The sequence below is a fragment of the Prinia subflava genome, chromosome 3 (genome assembly GCF_021018805.1).
Source record: "Prinia subflava isolate CZ2003 ecotype Zambia chromosome 3, Cam_Psub_1.2, whole genome shotgun sequence".
Taxonomy (NCBI): Eukaryota; Metazoa; Chordata; class Aves; order Passeriformes; family Cisticolidae; genus Prinia; species Prinia subflava.
Genome location: NC_086249.1, coordinates 85,725,943 through 85,743,797, shown reverse-complemented (window position 1 = coordinate 85,743,797; position 17,855 = coordinate 85,725,943). Strand labels below are relative to the sequence as shown.

General features: G+C 34.7%; 1 protein-coding gene across 3 annotated transcripts in view; it reads left to right on the top strand.

Moving 5' to 3' along the window:
* Positions 1 to 17,855, top strand: part of NLGN4X (neuroligin 4 X-linked) — a 155,366-nt gene that overhangs the window by 26,576 nt on the left and 110,935 nt on the right. For 2 of the 3 annotated variants that reach the window (XM_063392801.1, XM_063392799.1), the window contains exon 2: positions 1,829 to 1,912. The gene's annotated coding sequence lies outside the window, so the exon portion shown is untranslated. Of the gene's footprint in view, positions 1 to 441; positions 602 to 1,828; positions 1,913 to 17,855 lie in introns of all 3 variants that reach the window. The other variant, XM_063392800.1, reaches the window with a different exon arrangement.

Sequence of the window (17,855 nt, the reverse complement as noted above, 5' to 3'; positions counted from 1 at the left end):
AACACGATGTGTAAATGGACATGGTGATTTACTAAAATATATAAAGTTTAAATTATAACTTAGTCATCTACAATCAAATTTGGTCTGCCAAGGACAACTAGAAAACAGTGTAAGATAATATGAACATGAAAAGTATAAACACATAGGTACAGAGCTAAGCTTGGAAAAACTAGTTCACAAATAGTACTTTCTTAATTCATTTTTCTGCTTTAAAGCTGGGGACTTTGGTACCATGGAGAGACAGTAAATGCAATCCCTTTGTTTACCAGTAAAGCTGAGTTCTCCTCTCTTTTCTCTTCTCTTCTCTTCCTGTAGCAGTAATTAAGCTATAAAGGAATGGAGGTTTAAAGTAACTGAGAAGGGAAGCTGTGTTAGCATTAGTGGATTTTCACTGCCATTGACAGCCATTCCTTAAATCCTTCCTTATTTCTTATATCCTAGGTTTAATCACATACTACTGTTGGAGAATTGAAATGACTGTCAGTCTACATGAGCAGTGAAATCTCCAGTAAAAGTGCCACTGGCATATGGATAGATTTAAGACATTGCTATAGCTTGGAATTAAGATCGTCCTAAACTTCAACATCTGATTCCTCAATGGGTGTGTATGAAAACCCGCAGTGTTGCCAGCCTTCCCCTGCAGCAAGTGTCCAGATGGACACTTTGACAGTTTAGCTAGGGTGTTTCACACATTCCTTATTCATAAGGAATTCTGCTTTTCTTCATGTTTCAGAATTTCTCCTTTTCAGACATGTATTCACATAGCCATCCACTAGTACTTATTTACAACTTATAATCACTGTGTTTACACACAATTTAAGCCTGTTTTTGCAGCTGTTATGATGAATTGGACTTACAGGGAGTAAGATTGGCTGTAGAGAGTCAAGCCATTCATGAGGAAGTATCCCCTGTGATTCAAATTGCAGAATCTACGATCTGTGTGCTGATCAACTAAATGAAAATAAGAATAAATGATAAGGAATGCCTTTAAGAGCCATACAAAGAGAAAAATAGAGTGCATGTTTCCCCTGCAAAATGTGTGCAGGGGATAAGTAAATCCCATTAAAATCTGCTGGCTTTAAAGGGAAGAGAAATATTTAAGGTATTAATGTCTTGAAAACTATTAAAATTTCCTGAAATACCTTTCTTAACATTATTAGGGTTTGAGTTTTAAATCACATTGTCTCAAGATACTCTTGCCAGAAGAGATGATTGGTAAATACTGGTATTTAATCTGTCTAAATAGTCTATCTAAAATAGATAGATTATTCAGAAATAGTCTAACCATTGAAATGTCATTTGAAATATAAACTATAGTTATGAATTACAGGTAGGAAAGAATAAACAATAGTCAAATGCCTTTAAAATTTTTGATTATATTTCAAATCAATTGAATATATTTTAATATAGTTGACTATTCAAATTTTATATTTGGTATGCTTAATATATATTTACAGAAATATTTAACAGTAAAATGTTTTGTCATGTCTTCTTCCATTTCTCAGATTTCAAATATTTACTTGCCTTAGCAGGTTCTCTAAAATGTATACTTTCATGATATACAGGTTTAAAGACAATTCTGTCTTTTTAGCAGTGTTCAATCTGAAAAAAAAAAAATATTACTAGTAATTTTTATGACAAAAATCAAAACACTATGCTTAATGTATTTATTGTGCAGTTATTAATATTGTGATTTTCTTTTTGTAATCTTGAAAAACAGTGTTACAGGTGATTTACTAAGTAACCTCTTCTTTTGCCATTTGTGACTCATAAGTGTGCATTTCTTTTCTTCATTTACTGAAGAGCACTATGTATTTTTTCCTAACAGAAAATATTTCTGCTGTCACTAAAATGACATCATGCTGCCTCCTATGGGACAATGCTGAAGCCTTTTCAAAAATATAACACAGTGGTAAGTACTAAAAGTATGTTCATAACAATTCCTTTTTTTGGAAAAATATGTAAAAGAAAGAAAGCAAGTCTCTGTTGCTGGTATTCTTAAATGTGTTTGAAATATCTTTGCAAGATATACATCCAGTTAAAATGTTTGTTTACCATATGTTCATCCAATGAAGCATGGAATACAGTGCATTCTAAGCATTAATGCTGTTTATGTGCTTACTCATGATAAGCATGAGTTGTTATTAATTTCAGCTCTGTAAGTATTGAATGATACCAATCAGTTTGTAGTTAAAAGACATGAGATTAAACCTGGCTATTGTGACACTGTGACTCAGTAAGGTTTGGGGGTTCCGGGCTACACTGTACCAGACAGAGCTGGCTGTCTTTGGTTTGCAAGACAGTGTTGGGTTACAGAGTTCTTATAGGGTTGTACTAAAAAAGAGGCTTGGTTGCTGTTTCATATTGTTACCATAAAGATATATTTTTTTCTCTCTGTTGCTAGTAAAATGTGAGAGAACATATTTTAATGTATAGCATAGACACAGATATCACATATAGTTATATGTATGTGTATATATATATATGCACATACATATATAAATATTTTTATTACATCGATATGAAATATGTGGCAAGTGTTTAATTTAGAAATCTATGCATAGAATATATTCTATTTATAAAGCACCTTAATCTAAGTACCATTCTTTCATACGGTGCCTGGCACATTGATTAATGAGATGGGAGTGAGATGTAAAAGTGACCAGAAACGTTTCTCTGGTGCACGTTCTTCCTTTTCACTTAATATTATCCATGAACTTCAAAGCAGATGTGAATTTTTCTGTAATCAATGCACTAGCTGAGTATAATGACGTTTCCATTTTGCCTTAACACTGGGACCTAAATTCAAGGAGAAGGAATAATAATATATCTGATGTGATGATAAAGCTGTGAATAAGCAATAATTCAAAGTGTGACAGGTTAGTTATGAGAATCAAGTGTACCATTATGTGAAGCATAAAATTCAGACAAAGAAAATAACAGCTTTGAAAATTCCTGTGATTTTTGCATCACTGAACCATGTTTATTCCAATTTGTAACAATTAACAGGTAATTGAATAAAAAATACTTTATGAACAGTGTCCTGTTTAATAATTTAGCATCCACACTGATTGTGATAACAGCTGAACTTTTAGGAGTTATATAGTGAGTAGTACAATATGCATGAGTGCCATACATAAAATTCAATTACGTATTCTACTTCAGAGAACTCATGACTTTTTTTTTTCAGGAATGAGGCAAGCAACTGATATAAAGAATACCAGGCTCATATAAAGCTGAAGTCAAAGTTGAAGTAATAGCTTAATTTCTTTAGAACTAACAATTCATGGTACATTTACTTTCTCTGGTACTAGAATAAGCCACAGCCAATGTTCCAAGAAGGGAAATGCTCATCTCTAGATCTGTCACAGTATGCTGAGATACAACACAGGAGATGGGGAGAGGATTTTGGAGGGGAAACTGAGGGATGGAGGGATTTTAGTTTTCTCTGTTTTCTCAGCGTTTTGTTTGTTCTTCATAACACACAGCAGGAAAGTCAGAGAGGAGAGGAAAAGGAAGCAATCAACATTAAAACAGAAAAGTGAGATGGAGCCTATTGATGTCTGGCTTTTAGCTCACACTGGAAGTTAGTGAACATCAGAAGCCAGCTGTGCCTTTAAAAAATTTCCTTGTTCATGTGAGGTGATAATTGGACTGTCCATTAAAAAAAAAAACCTACAAAAACCCCCACAACAACAACAACAACAACCAACCAACCAAACAAACAAAAAAAACCCACAAAGAAAAAGAGATTAGAAAATGAAGTTTTCCATCAGCATAAAATTAATTTCTGCTTCTCTGTTTGCTAATTTTCTGAAGTAGCCTCAAATATTTGTGTTCAACCGCCAACCCTGAGGTACTCCAAAATACACAACTGAAACACAGAAATATTTGTTAATTTCTTATTTTGTCTAGAAAAGGTTTGTATTGAGAATTTTTTCAGGAGAGAAATAGAAATTAATCTAAAGGCCTTCAGGATAATCCATAGTCCAAGCCAAACCTTGAAGTTGTATTTTCAGCAGAAAACAGAGATCCATTTGGATGAACAGAAGAACAAAAAAATTCAAGATAACTAGGAATGGTAGCTTAGACAGCTTGTATGACTTTGGCTATATTGTAGTCTTATATTTAAGAGAAATACAGAAAGAAATCCCTACATCTTGAACACTTTAACTGCTTACTTGCTATCTTTCTCATCTGTAGTTCTGGATAAAGTTCTTCAACATGATAAGCCCATGACCTTTCTCAAGAACGGAAAACATAATTTCATGTTTGGAGTATGCGATAGGTGTTTCCTGGCTTGCACAAAATGGTATTAAAAATTGACGCAAACAAATGGCCCATGCTTTGTCCTCAGATTTTGATCCTGCATCAGAAGTGTAAGCGAGTTTAAATGGTGGGGTTTCATTCTAGAATCCCAACGTGACAGCTGAATGTGCAGATGGAGCCCTGTGGTAGTCTGTGAAGTGCTGTGTCGTTCCTCTGATGTAGCCACATACTGTCAGATTCTTGATCATGTTCTCAGACTCTGATCAAACCTTCTGTCTTGTATCATTTATGGTAACAAATGTGAAGGAAAAATAAAGCCTTTCTATTAGAAGGCAGGAATAAATTGTTCCAGTTTTGATCTTGGAAGTTTTAGGAAACAGATCAGCTCCTTATTCTCTGAGGAAAATCAGGGCACAATACAATTCTCATTCTTAGAGCTGTCAGCTCTCCACAGCTTACTTTTCAGCTCTTGGGATTCAGATAAGAATCTTTGCCTTCCTCTTGTCAGGGTTTATGGCTGTACATGAAAGAACTCTTAGCTGAGCAGTCCAACTTTTGGTTTAGCAGCGTCTTCAACTCTTTCAGTTTTCTTTTCGGCTCCCACTGATTTTATACTCTTAGGTGGAAGAAAAATGCTCCCCACATTTTTTCTGTCATGGTGAAATATCTGCACAATTTTAGCATGGAAATCCATCAATTACGTAGGCATCTAAGACCTGTGCTATGATACATAGGCTCTGCTGACATTATAGTGTGCCTTCTTTCTACCAATCCTCTTAATTTTGAAACACAAGGCAGGAAGGAAGGAAAGAACTCAGTTTTAAATTCTTCCCTTTTATAAAGGTAGAAGGTGTGTTTTCCATACTGAAATATATGTGATGAGCAGGAGCAACTAATGAAGTTACCAGTTGAACCCAGACTGATGGTCTGGTCATGTCATCAATTAATTGAGGCTGGTGCTCAGCATTGCAGTAGGCTTCCAAATTGGAAACTGTATCTTCTTCAAGAAATTCCAGTAGTGTAAACTGAATTTAACACCTACTGTTCAGAAATTTACCCAGACTTTACTGAGAGTTTGTCAAGATTTTGCTGTAGGATGTTCCACAGCTCTCTATGAAACTACACATTTGTTTCCAGGGAGACTATTCTGAAATCCTAAATGCAGTTTAGTTAACTGTTTCTCAGTTGATCTAGAAAAAATAAATAAAATTGCATCATCTCCTTTGCTGTGAGTTGTTACTGGTAAATCTAATCTTAACAAACCCATTACATCACTGATATTAGGGTATGTTTTCTTTTAAAGGTAGAGACATACTGTGAATAGTGGAATCAAAATATTCAGATTCTTTAATGAATATAAGTAATTCCTTGCTTCCATTCGAATTCAAAATGATGTATCCGTTAATTTTTTATTCCGATATTTTGTCATGTATTTCAGTATGACTGATCTAAAGTATCTAAATGTAGGTAAGCTCTAATCATTTCCATCAATATGTGAATTTCCTAAGAACCCAAGTGAGAAATGGAAATATGAAATAGCAAACACCATAACTTTCCAGGTCATTAAATTTACTTTCAGGTGGCAATGTAATTGAGTAATTTTAAAATTTCTACCTAAGTTCATTAGCTTTATTAACAGCTTTGGGAAGATAGTTAAACAATTTTATAAAAATATGAGTCATGATTGTTGTAAAACTTTAAGACGCATATATTGTATTCTTATCTAAGTAATGCTTTCAGAAATATAAGTGATTTTGTAGAAAATTAATTTGAACATAACATTACACAAAGTATTGTACCACAATAACAGAGAATGGTTAAACTAGTGTAATTTCAACATTATACAGACTTCATGGATAATGGGAGTTCACTGAATGATAACATCATGAGCAATAAGTAAACGTGAAATAAAAAATAATCACAGTTTTGCCGACAGCTCATTTCAAGTTCAGTCATGTTCAATTCAAAGAACTGGAGTGCAAATTTTATTATGTCAGTATTTAAACTTGAAAATGTTTTACCACTGTGACTTATATAGTTTAAATCTACTGTACTGAACAACAGGTAATGATGTTATATCTATTATATCTGTTTCTACAGGGAACTTTTAAGAGGAGCTCATAATAACTCAGTGTTGTTGTTTGGTTGTTTGTTTTTGGTTTTTTTTCTTAAGAACAGTAAAGCTTTTGAAAACAAGATTCCAGTGTAAATGAATTACAGGCAAGCAGTTGTCCTCTTTCTGTCAATGTTCAAAACAAACCCCAACTTCATTTTTAACCCCAAGATCACAGTTTGGTTTTTGGACAACTCAGTAGCTGGCAGGAAAGGAAGACCATCTGTATCTGTTAATAAATATCCCTTTACCTGTTGTTCATCAGTTATCTCCCTCAGTTTTCATATAAAAAGAGTAGCTCTGTGTAACAGCAAAATCTTGTGTCCTGGTATCTCTATGACTTCCTGAAGTTTCTTTTAGAAACAACTGACAGAAGATGATTTATGGGGTCATAAACTCCAGCTTCTATAATGGGATGACGATGTCATACAATGCTTTTTTTTACAGGTTGTAATCTAGGTTTTGAAACCAAGGGCTACATTGATTACTGATGGAGACCAGTAATGACTGATGTCTCTCAAAGGTCCATACTGGCACAATGCTATTAAATATCTTCATGAGTAACATAGACAATGGTATTAAATGCACCCTCAGCAAGTCTGTGGATGAGTGGTGCAAGTGCCATCCAGAGCTACCTCCACAGGCTGGAGGAGTGGGTCCATGAAAACTTAATGAAGTTCAGCAAGACCACTGTAAGGTCCTGTACCTGTGTCATGGCAATATCCATTACCATTAGGGGCTGGATGGTGAATGGATTAAAAGTAGCCTTGCGAAGAAGGACATAGAGGTTCTGGTGAATGAGAAATTGTTAATGAGTGAGCAGTGTGTGCTTGCAGCCCAGAAATCCAACTGTATCCTGGGCTGCATCAAAATCTGGCCAACATGTTGTTGGAGGTGATTCTGCCCTTTTATTTTGCTGTGGTGAAACTCCACCTTAAAATGCTGCATCCAGCTCTCAAGTTCTCAACACAAGAAAGAGATGGACATGTTAGAGTGGGTCCAAAGGATGACTTCAAAGATGATCAGAGGACTGGAACACCTTGCCTGTGAAGACAGACTGACACAGTTGGAGATGTTCAGCCTCATGAAGGCTCTTATGAGACCTTTCAATATATAAAAAAGGAGTGATAGGAAATGTGGAAAGAGACTTTTTATCAGGGTCTGTATTGACTCTGAGCAAAGGGGAAAGGTTTAAACTAAAAGAGCATAGATTTAGAGGGGCTGTAAGGACAAAGTTCTTTATTGTGAGGATGGAGAGACACAGGAACTGGTTGCCCAGAGAAGTGGATACCCTATCCCTAAAAGTGCTCAAGGCCAGGTTGGGTGGTTTTGACCAATCTGGTCTAGTGTGTGGCATCCCTACTCATGGCAGGGAGGTTGGCACTAGATAGTCTTAAAGGTCCCTTGCAACCAAAACCATTTTATAATTTTATGATATTTCTGTATAATATCACACAATCATTCTCTATGCATGTTTATAAAACATGCAAGAGTATTAAGGTAAATGGCTGAGCATATATATAATGGATCAATTTTAACACTCGTATAGCACTAAAGGTAGTGCTGTGTGCACCTCAGCATCAGGAATTTGGAGATAAAGTAGAAAAGCAATAATAAATGGAATCACGTTCCGATTTTTTTTTTCTGATTTTAAAAGAAATTGTATCACACTGAAACCCTTCTGAGTAATGCCCTCAGCGTAGCTATTTGCAGCTGATTTCATGGTTGTGTGCCCTAGCAGTAGTAAAAATTGTTTATCAAACAGCACATCAGAAGGATTAAGGTTTTTGGTTCTTTCAGACAGAATTGGGTTTTTAAAAATGGCTTTTAGTCCAGTTTGAGGAAAAAAACTTCCAGCACCACTCCAGAGGGTTTGGATATCCCATACATTCTATGCCGTATCTGCTAAAATACTGAATTATTTCCATTCTGTGCTAAATGCGAGTAATCCACCACAATTATGCTAATCACTGCCCTGAAAACAAATTGATACATCTGTTGAGTGACTAGGGAAGATGATGGCATACTTCTTTTTCGAAAGAAAAAAAATGTTTTTGCCAGCAGGAAGCCAAACTGCTTGTAGAAATTACTTAGAATTGAAAATCACTATTTGATTCCGAAGGTAAATATGTTTGTTTGGATATATGAAGATAAAATACATTTAGCTTTAATTGCATACAAATTTAGACTCAGATAGCTGGTATTGTACAGAATATTTTTAGAGCACAATTTTGGTTTTTTTTTTATTTTCTATTGATGTTGTGCAAAACATATACATATATATATATACACACACAGACACTTAGTATTTTCTATTGGATCTTAAGTATAGAAGCTGAAAGTATCTAAGCCACTCTGACTACCAGGTTTATTATCAACACTCTCCTCATATTTCCTTTCATATATACTGCTTTGCATTCAATTTTTCTTTTCCAAGAAAAAAGCCAGAGAAAGGGAACACAACAAAAATAGGGTAATATTGTTATCCACAACTTTAAAAATCCCTCAAAATATCTGAGTGTAGGTGAAACTACTCAGCTTAAGTAAAATCAGATTCTGTCAGCTTTCATTATAGGCTCTATTTCCTATGACGATGTATGAAGTAGAACTATTCTCTTTTTCACCTAGCTGCAGCTCTATTAATAGCAATGGAGATTTGCCTTTCTGCGCTCAAAGAATGAACCTGGATTTAAAGCTTACACGATTGTTCACAGAATATTAGAAAAAACAGCCTGAATTTTTATGTTTCTATATGACTTCAGGAAGTAACTGAAAAAATTGGTGCCTAGTTATAATCTCAAAAAACTGCATTTTTTCTTTGTTTAAGAAATCAATTACCTGCAACCAGATATCTATTAAAATTGTGGTTTGTATCTCCATGATGGAAACAAAGCTCTTTTATCTGGAACTAAATCACACATTTAATTCTAATGTAGTTTGCACTCAGTGGAGTCAATTATATTGAAAAATTTTATTGCTTCTGTTGTTTGAAGCTTTTTGCTTGGCTTTAAAGGTTGGTAGGTGGTATTTCTTTCGCTATGTCGTACCAGTGTGACTGCTATTACTGGTAGACATATGTAATGAGTTTGATTCATAAAGATGAGATGCAAATCCTTGAAAACTAGCTGTGAGTAATGAGATGCAGTCTATTCTTACTTAAGCAATGCCACCGAAACAGGTTGCAGGGGTCTCCTCGAGCAGAGAGGTTGGACCAGATGAACTCCAGAGGTCCCTTCCAACTTCAGCCAATCTATGAACCTGTGATCTTCATTTTAGAGCAATTAAATTTTTCTTTCCATGAATTTTAAATAACAGTATGACCCTTTCACTTTCATTATATGGAAGTATTAAAAAGAATGGAAAAAAACAAAGTTATGTTTCAAGTTTAAGTAATGATGCTAAGTCACTTGAAAAGTTAGGTGACGAATTAGAGACAGCATTTCTGTTGTTAATACAATTCTGTTTAAAGGAAGAAAGTTAAAAGAAAATTTTTTGACCAAATGAAGCAGAAGTAAATACTTTAAAGATGACTGGAATAGTTTTTATTTCATATTTTTTATAAAGTATTAGTGAAATACAACTCATTAAGTGGCATGGTGTGAGGCTACAATACAAAGTTGTAACAATGACAGAACTATAATCTGTTTTTGTTAGAAGCAATCAAAATTTAAATGTATAAACAGTGAGATAATAAGCTACATAAAGGTACAAGAAATTCAGACCTGATATATTCAGCATCAAATATATATTAATTTGAGATCAGAATTCATTAAAGTATATGTATTTGAAAAACAAAGCTTTTAGGATGGTGCAGTAATTAGACAATCTGAGTTTATTAATTACCAAAGCAAGACTTTCAATAGATGAGCTTGACAAAGAAAATGGATGTATTAGAATTTCACCCATGAAAATAGAAGCTGGGACAGAGAAATCACAGCAATTATACTAACAGGTCACTCTCCTGGCACCTTCATTGTCTTTTGGGATACGGATTTTCAGTGCTTTTAAATATTAGTATAATATTAGTGCAAATTTCTCCAAAATTTTTGAAATTTAAATTTTACCACAGTATATTATGAAGTTAACTTTTTAAAAAAGGAGTCAAAAAGTTATCAAAACTTGTGTTGACTTTTTTAAAAAAAACAAATAAGAACTCATTTGGTACAGAGGTTTTTTCTGTGAAAAAATATCTCATGGGAAACTTAATTTAATTCCTCAGCTGAAGAATTTTTTTTCTATAGCTGTTTATGGTTTATCATTTGAAATCTATATCCTGGAAATCATCAAAATCAGAAACAAACAAACAAACAAACACCACCCAAAAACAAAACAAAACAACAAAAAACCCAAACCAAACCAAAACAAAACAAAACAAAAAAACCAAAAAAAACCAAACCCAAACAAAACCCCCACAAAAACACAAAAAAAACCCCCCTCAGTTTCTTTTTTGTTTGAAACACAAAATAAGTAATCAATATTGCCAGAATATGGCAACAACCCTTAACAGTTTGTATTATTGGCATTGTATCTAACATCCAGAATACCATCTTGGTGCAAGACTTTAGGAAATAAATTATTGCAAATATGCTGAAATTGAGGGCCAGAGAAATAATGAATCAGGGCGCCTGGATGGTTATCTTTGGTACTTATAGAAGAAAATATTGTATTCCAAAAAAAGTGGTTAGTGGTTAGCACCTTGCCAAGGTGATAGTTGTGTCATCCTTTTGAAAGGTGGACTTCAAGGAGCAGCAGCTGTCTAAATAAAGGCAAAAAGGAGATTTGATTTGCTTGTTCTGGGAATCAATAAGAATACTGCTGAAAAAACATATGTCTACTTTCCCACCATTTAAAAATAATTATATACAGCTCCAAGCAAGATCTTTAGATGATAGATCTTTTTCTCTCATGCCAAAGAAGGAATTATGGAAGGAATTATTTTGAAGAATAAAGTGTAAGTCAGATCACACAGGAATTACTGACATATCTCCAATATGAGGTAGAATAATCTTCTCCTCTGTCAAAGGGATTTAATTGTCTGCCCTGACCTCCATCTGTTCTATTAATTGACTGCATTAGTTTGTGGTAGATATTTTTGGTTGGTATTATGTTTTATTAGTGAGATTTCTTAAGATGATATAATAGAAGCACACAGGAAGCTGTAACTCTTGCCATGTGACAAGGTATATTTTTTCTGAATCCTGACCTAAATCAGTTGACCCAGGGCAGGAAAAAATAGATCAGTCCTTCCTAGTCAACCTGGCAGTTGCAAATTGTCTTCTGTGGGGTTTTTTTTTGTTTTGGTCTGGGGTTTTTTTGGGGGTTTTTTTTTTTGGTTTTTTTGTTTGTTTTTTGGTTTTGTTTTATTTTGGTTTGGTTTGGTTTGGTTTGTTTTGGTTTGGTTTGTTTTGGTGTTTTTTTTTTTTTTGTGTGTGTGTTTTTTGATTTTTTGTTTTGTTGTTGGTTGGTTTTGGTGGGGTTTTTTTTGTTTTCTGCAATATCATCCCATATGGATATGATACAAGAAAAAAAAGAAAAAAACCCCAACCCAAACCCAAATAAGTAAAGAAAACCAGAAACCATTTCAAAATAAATGAAATCGGTTCCTTCTACACATTAAAATCAAATTTGCATTGATTGATCGGATGGGGATATTTTTCCTGTATACAAAAGGAAGCTGAAAACAAATGACCCAGGAGAAGAAAAGTCACAGGAAAGAATTATGGTTTGGAGAAAAGAACATGCTAGCAGTATGTACTCGATGAGAAAGATTTGAGAATTAGAAAAGAACTGAGAAGGCTAAGTGCAAAAGAGGAAAAGTATAGAAGATACTTTTATAAAAGAGTACATTTTCAAGCAGGGAAGAACAACAGTAAGATGGATCTTGAAAAGGTACCAAGGCATAATGTTTTGTCATTGAATCATATTGTTAAAAAATATTTCTCCTCATATTTTAAAATGCCCATGTAGTTTTGAAGTATTTTGAAAGCAGGTAGAGTATGCTAAATAACAATATGATATTATTATTATTAATAATATTTTATGGGTCTTGTTAGAAAGTAATTCATAAATGGTACTCATTGCAACCAAAAATCAAGGGAAACATGTTTTTTAAAAGTAAATATCCCAAATATTTCTAACATAATACCTGTTTTCCACAAGGGTATCAGCTGTATGGTGGTAAAGGCTAGTATCAGGTGAAGATGTCAAAAATGGATAAGCGTGTTCTGTGAGATATGATTTTACACAAGGGAGGATTCATTGCAACAGTTTTTAAAATAACTTGAAGATGGCTATGGGAGTAATAATATTAATGGCAGCAATTACAAAAACAGCCCCAGAAAATAAAAATTAATTGGATGGTAGATGAGAAAATATCTGAATTTCAGTCTTAATTTTGTACTGAATTTCCTGCCAATGGATGCTACATTATCTTGGATAAACTGTCAGCACAATTAATGATAGAACAGACAAAAACCTTTAAGAAACTCATAGCAGAATAAACTCTTCCTGATTTTGGTCATGAGGACTTTGTTCATGTATGAAACAACTTTTCTAACTCTGTGGTTATAAAGATAATTCCGTATATATTGGTTAAAGGTGAAAGAATCATCTTGCTACAGTTCAGTTAGGACAATTAGCTGTCTAATCAATGCTAATCACTTGGGCTTTTTCTGACATAATCTTCAGGATGCTTTCATAGTGGTTGATTTCAACTAATATTTAATGTCAAATATCTATGTTACAGTAGGAAGAATTGCTGCCTGAAGAATATGCTTCTGGTATAGACAGAATATCTAACTTTTTCATATAGAGTTTGGGAAATGAACATGAGCTTTAGTATTTGTTTCCAAGGTACCTATTCATTTGCTAGGCAAAGATGGCAACATTCCAATCGTTGGAGTGAAAGGATAAACAGGAGGAGAAATGGTAAATTCTATCATTTTTGTTTGCTTCCATTTCTTACTCAGCTACAACTATACACATTACAAAGCAAATGTGATCTATTACATTAGATATCTGAAAACACTTTGATGAAAGAAAGTATAATTAACTACATGTGAGATGGCTTTGAAGTAGTAGAATGATAGAGATTGTCATGCAGATGATTTTGAGATTTTTTTTTTTCTAAGGGAAAAAATCACGTATTATTCTAGGTTTTCTCTTGGAATTGTTAAAAGACCATTAAAGATGGTTCGGTTTCTATCATTTGGGAGTGTGGGATTTGAAATGGAGGACCTTTTTAACTGAACAGAAAACTGCTTGCAAAAGTTTTAATCTATTTTCCAAGTAAGCTTTCCTGCTTCTTTGGTATGTTCATCAGTGGTGAGGAAAGATATCTCTTATTCTGTCCATGAGGTGGTATCTTAGTCAATAAAATGGTCCAGGTCTTGTTCTCTGGCTCTGAGACCACATAACAGCAGAGCTTTCATCTCTATGGTGAAAATCTTTCTTACTAAAAAGAAATAAAAAAGAGCTGTCTGTTGAGGAATACCTCTGGCCTATCCTACTCCCTGTTTATGCCTGTGCATTGATTGGGAGGTATGAATACTGGGGCAGGACAATGTTGGAGTCCATGCTCTAACCCTATCTAGTTTACTGCTTAGACCTTTAGAATTCCAGTGCTCACTGTTTTGGCCTGGAACCAGCTTAAGATATGGATCCATAGTATGGATCCATCCACTTTTGTACAGTAGTATTATGCTTAGCTTTTAGGGGTCCATAGTATATAGTATAATTCACAGCTCCAAGTACTTGAATGTCAACTAGAAAGTTAAGAATTTCTTCCTTCATTATTGAATTAAGCATAGACAGGACAGTAAGCAGAGTATATGCCACAGATTGTCTTCTAGGCAAGCTTTTAAACTGTTTGCCAGGAAGAAGGGAAGTCAGCAGGCAGCACAGGAATGGTTTCATTAATGTTGTCTAAAATCATAGAATAATAAAATATTTTTAGTTGGAAAAGACTTCTAGGATTCAACACTGCCACAGCCACCACTAAACCATGTCCCTCAGTGCCACTTCCACATGCCTTTCAAATGTCTCCGGGGATGGTGATTCTATCACTTCTGTGGTCAGACTGTTCCAGGGCTTAGCAACTCTCTCAGTGAAAAAAAAATTCCTAATATTTAGTCTAAACCTCCCCCACTCCACCTGGAGGCCATCTCCACTTGCCCTATTGCTTGTTATTTGGAAGAAGTGACTGCCCCCCAACTTGCTAGAGCATCCTTTCAGATATTTGTAGAGAGCAATAAGGACCACCCCTAAGCTTCCTTTTCTCAGGCAAAATGATCCCAGCTCCCTCAGCCACCCTTTGTGTGACTTGTGCTCCAGCCCCTTCACCAGCTTCCTTAATCTAGCAACATAGGTCTAGTGAGTGATTCTGGTGATCCCATTTTTTGCAACACTTTGTGGAGACTTATTTTGCTGAGACACATTCTCTCACCTCTTAAATATAAGGGATTCAAGACTGCATTAAGCAGATGAAAGCCCACTAAGTTAGGAGGAGAGCTGTAAAGGAAGAAAAGCTGGAAGACACTCTTATGCTGATGAAGTTGTCAACTTTCAAACAAATAAAGAAAACCTAAGGGGGAGATTTACTTTAAAAAAAATTTGTGATGTAAAAGCATAGTAATCTCCAGTCAATTTTTATTTGATGAAATTCTCCTAAAAACTGTATTAGGCTTGCTTGAAAGTGAGAATACCTGTCCAAGAAAATTTGTACTTTATGGGAATCCGATGTTAGAGTTTTCTCGTAGTCCAAGGGTAAAAAATCTCAGAGTGAAGAATCTCTTTTGGTTCAGGGAGAAGGCTTCACAGAGTCCTCATAGCTATCCCAGCCTTATTTGAAAGCTAATGTTTGTAACTTGAAAGAGGGAGTAATGGGTTTAGATTTCTTCAGGTTAATGAGGGTAGGCACTCAACTTCCACATTTCCAGAATGAATGTGTAATTGTGGCATTATCATATGAATGAAGGCAGTATCACCACATGGTAACTAAACCAGGTAATGCAATGAAAATGTCCTGCCTGTGTCTCCTGTGTAATTAAGTTCTAAGAATTTGTATAATAAAGCAGTAACTTTTTTTGGCCATATTATATGTTACGGGGTGTGCTTGTGTTGTGTGTGTGTGTTTGTGTGTGTCCACATGCCCTGCTGGTTTAAATTGCTTTTCCCATCCTGTTTCTCGTTATTGTAAGTCTTTTTATGCCTCCTCTTCTGAGACTAGAACGCCTAGAGGGAGATATCAAATTCTAATCATTAAATAGCCTCAAGAGATCATATTGCATATCAATCATTCCCTTAGACAGTTTCTCAGTAGGTTCTGACAAGTTTTATTTTCTTTTATCCTTGACAAGGGCATGCACTTCAGTTCAGTGATGAAGACAAGAAAGAGAGGACTGAGACGTGTGAGTTTCTTTGTATAATATTTAGACAAAACCTGTTAGACTTCCTTAAGAATTTTTCTTTTCAGTCATTTGACCTTTCTTACTGGAGAGGAGTTAAGACTCATTCTGTGTTACAAATGCTTTTTTTGAGGTCTTGCAGTGGTAGTAGGTAGTGAACTTTGATTTTTTTGAGAGCTTATTCAATTTATGAAGGTCTACTCTGTAAGTCTAATGCATAAAATACTGATTTTTGTGTGCATGTATTATTTTTTTTCATATTTATAAATTAGTGGTTTGCTCCAGGTATAAGAGATTTTACTCTACAGGAACTTTTGTCTTAAAGAAACTCAGGGCTGAACATTCTGTTTCTGATCGTAATCTTTTTATTTTTATAGTGACACATCTGAATTTAAGCAAAGAGAGGTGCATAAAAGAAACTAAGAGAGACCCAGAGTGTATTACATTTCTTTTACAAGGTTATATCAGAAGTAAAAGCTAGAATGATACTATCGGTTGTGCTAGACTGTACTGATGCTAATTTTTGTACATTTCTCTAGAAAATGTACTAGAAATGTAGTATTTTTTAAGACTTTGCAGCTGCAATTAGACTAAAACTGACTGGCTACAGTGTAAATTCAGTCGTGGGAAACTTAAATTCAGATCACAATTTGAGCTGAATATAACACACCTGTAATTTTGGGATTATTACTTATTTCAGGCTTATGTTTGTAAGGAGTTTATGCCATGTTTTTCCCTCCTAATATTGAAACTTCATGTTTATTTGCAATCTTCATCAATTTATCCTAAGAAGCAGCAAGTATTCTGAAAATTGCCTAACCACTGAAATTCTTCTATACTTACATGCAGTAGCAGTTGAAATTACTGTTCAAAAGTCAGTGAGATAAGTGCAATTGTCTTAACTGAGCATTCCCAGTTAGTCTTGGGTCCTTCTCGCTATAGAGGTTTTTTTATAATTTTCAATACAGAAAAAATAAGGGAAACCATATCTGTGATTGTTCAACAACCACCTCTTATAACTGGATCTAAACAGATGATTTTTTGAGAATGCTGAGGTGAATTTCTTTGTTTTTTCTTGGAAGGGAGTGATCATCATATGTTTTCTTTCCCTCTGCTTACTTTTCAAATAATTTTCATTATTAGCAGAATTGCAGTTTTCAAAAACATTGTAGGGAAAACACAGCTTTTTCTTATAGTCTCATTGTTCTTTTTGATAGTATATGAGATCTAGAAATTCAGAATAAGAGTGGTAGCTCCAGGCAAGAAGCAATGATATGAAAGAAATGTGTGCCCATTTTCTGAAAAGTAAATAGCGATTGTAGTTTCTAACCTGAGGGATCTATTTATCTATGACACTATCCAAGCCTATCTGAGCCTATTTCTCTCACTTGGAGAAATTCATAGAAAAGCAAATGCAGCATGTTCTTTAAAAAAATCCCAAGCCTGTTTAACTCAATGTTTGTATGTAATTTGTATTGCTTTTCAGCCTTTATTTCCATATGGTACCAAGCATGGGTATAGCAGAATTCTTAAATTTGTATCATGTTCTTCTCAGTTTAAACTTATAATCTTGAGGAAATTTTTGAGTGTGAATTAATAAGCTATAACTCACACCTAAATAATTCTGTGATTCTGTGAGACATTATTCAGGTATTCATCCCTAGTGAAGTTTATAATGCTAAGTTATAATGCTAAGTTTCATGACCACAGTATTTGGCATGATATTTGTTGCAAGTTCTCGTGAACAAAGATACCGGACCATGTGTCAGGGAACTTTTTTCTTTATTGTACAGTTGTGTTCTTAAGTGTGGCAACCAGTTAAAGGAAAGAGGAAAAAAACAGAGGAGAAAGTGAGAGGCGGTGCAGTCTGTATGCCTCTTATGTAAATTAGGTTTTTTGCATGTTTTTCACACCTGCACAGCCAGCCCTTCCCCAGGAAATGAGTTGGGGTGAAGGCACTGGGCACAAGTCTCAAGGCAGAGCAGGGAGTTGGGTCAGGACAGCACTGCCCCACCCCTCCTCTGATCAGCTTTGCTGTAGCAATGTTCAAAATGTTTGTGATAAAACAT